Source organism: Cupressus sempervirens, chromosome 7, assembly GCF_028749045.1.
Source record: "Cupressus sempervirens isolate cs-2001-9-10 chromosome 7, ASM2874904v1, whole genome shotgun sequence".
NCBI classification, from domain to species: Eukaryota; Viridiplantae; Streptophyta; class Pinopsida; order Cupressales; family Cupressaceae; genus Cupressus; species Cupressus sempervirens.
The window spans coordinates 546919755-546922387 of record NC_143124.1 but is presented as its reverse complement, the minus strand read 5'-3'; the positions used below and the strand labels follow the sequence as shown (position 1 = coordinate 546922387).

General features: G+C 34.4%; 1 long non-coding RNA gene across 1 annotated transcript; it reads right to left on the bottom strand.

Moving 5' to 3' along the window:
• Positions 1-211: 211 nt before the first annotated feature.
• LOC149547934 (uncharacterized) lies at positions 212-985 on the bottom strand. Its single transcript, XR_016354432.1, has 2 exons — positions 745-985; positions 212-558 (listed from the first exon to the last, which is right to left on the bottom strand). It is a non-coding gene; the product is annotated as an uncharacterized LOC149547934 (long non-coding RNA).
• Between the last annotated feature and the right edge of the window lie 1648 nt (positions 986-2633).

Genomic DNA, 2633 nt, shown 5'->3' with positions numbered 1-2633 from the left:
GCAATCTATATTTAAGTCAAAAGGACCCGGACCTTGATCTGTCGATGAAGTTGAAAGGCTCACAAAGAACCCACTAAGAATAAAGTCTTGCTGAATGTAAATGTAAAGCCCCCACATCTAAAAGGGATGAGGCCTAAAGGCATTACTGAACCTCCATTAAAAAATTCCATATCTCATATCAGATGAGATAGCTAAGAAAAAGAAACAATAATAAATAATAAATAATTTATTTTAAACATTAAAAAATATACAAATAACCTCATCTAAAAAAATTTAACGACTAGGTATTCTTTAGAAGAACAAGAAAACAAAATTGTCATTAACTCTACACTTCTGTTGTCCATTTTTATGTCATCGCCGCTCTTCAGTTTTAAATCGAAATGGGAAACGGACGTTCTTACAAACGCAAAGGATGGAAAGCTCTTATAAAAAGGACAATTTGCCAAATTATACACAGCCCAAAAATGGCAGCAAATAGGTATCAAACAATTTAAAATCCCAGCTGCATACCTCATGTAAAGCTGCCAGAACTTCTTCAAAACCTAGGCGATCCATGGACTGTTTGAACAAAATTACAGAAGCCAATTCTTACTGTCATAAACGTGGAGATGGAGAAACGAGTCTAATAATAATGAGTTCAGTATATGATGAAATTTATCTATACATTCTAGGACTCTAGAATCCAAGCTATTTACAATGAACACCTAAGAAAGAAAAACCAAGAGCAACACTGAATGAACTTACTCGTAGCAAAACCTGAAGCTTAATGGTCTCTAGTACCCTTACACTGTCCCACTTATACAGAGCCCAAATCGAAGCATAGATGCTTTATTATAAACATGGATAATGAGCTGCCCAGATCATGTTAGCAGAAGTTCGTCCGCGTTCATTGCTACATCTAAGCTGATTGTGGGTGAATAAGCAGGACACAGCTGAGCACAATGGATGAATATGGGAGTAAAATTTGACTGTCAGCTTGCAGAAAAATGCACTCAAAATATGATTTAAAGTTCAAATCACTATATGGGATTAAGAAAAAAACAAAAGCATTGTGGATTAGGAAGGGTAGGCAGCGAGCACAATAGAATGGTAGAATAGTCTCCTCCTTCCGCGAGCTGACCGACCGTTGTACTTGCCTACTATGGGTTGATATCAATTAAATCCAAGTTGTTTGGTTGTTTTATTAGAAGGAGAACAAATTTAGTTATTTCAATTCACAATTGATTCGTAACTTTCTCGAAATGGTACTCACAATTCCATGTTTCCACTCTCTTTAAACCGATTAATGCATCTGATAGAATTTATATTACACTGATAGAATTCAATTTAGGAAAAAACAGGAAAAAAACCTGTTCAATAATGTACGGATATCCTTTTCATACTCCATCAATCATTTGTGACAAAATTTATATTTCTGTACATTCGGTTCCCCCCACATCAATGATTTGTGATTACAAGCTTGACATATATGATTTGTGATTACAAACTTTTTTTTAAAAAAAGTTAAGTTTGTTTTTATATTAAGGAGTCAAGAAATGGGGCTGACGCAAAAATAAAAGTTGAAATTCAATAATAAATCACATGCAACACATTATCAAACTACTTTTTTTCTTAAAACTAAAAATTCTACATCAAAGTATCCTAGTATCTATATCTATTTTTTTGGATAAAGGTAAATCATGTTTACAGGACGTGAAACCCAAAGTTTAATAAAAATTATAAAATAAGTTTAAAAGTTCCTATGAACTTGTATGTTGGAAACAGAAAGGAACATTAAACATAACCAATACCCTAAACTAGCAACCAACAAAACTATCTAAGATAAAACAACAAAAAGAAGGACAACACCTAAGCAAGCTCTCTAAGAGCTTTGACTAATTGGATCTCGGTGACCTCTTAGACTCCCTCCATGGTCTTGGAACTAGCCACAGTCTTCTTTTTGTTGACTCTTCTCCAAGTCCTTTTGCCTAGGCCTTGGATGTCCCCTTTTGGGTTATTACCCGAAATAACCCTATCCTTTTTATATTCAATTCTCTAAGAATTCAAAGAAGTCTAAATAAAATGAAGACCAATATGAGTATTCTCTAAATTGGCCTAATTACCTTTAATCCAATAATCACCAACCTTCTCCCCATATATTATTTTAAAATGATCAATGATTCTTAGATCCTCTATTTTACTAGGAGCAGGAACATTCATTAACCAACAATCTTCCCAAAATATGATTTTCCTTCCATTACCCAGCTTCCATCTGGCACCTTTATTGGGAATAATCTTGCAATCTTGAATGGATCTCCAGATATAAGAGCCTCCTTCAATGTTATGGGAATTCAGTATCAATCTTCCAACAAGGGACAAGTAGCAAGATACTTTCTTCTAAAGATAAGGTTCCACTCCTCACAATAGATTCTCCAAATTTGTTTTGCAAGAAAGCCCTATTGAGAATTTTTATTAATCTTAGACCCAGAATTCCTCTCCTTTAAGGTTTGTAAACACTCCCCTAGGTAACAAGAGACATCCTTTTCCACTCTTCCACCCCCAACCACAAAAAATTATTTTGAATTCTTTCGATTTTCTTGGCATAGTTACTTGGGATTTTGAACAGACTGAGCACATAGGTGGGAAAGTTGTGA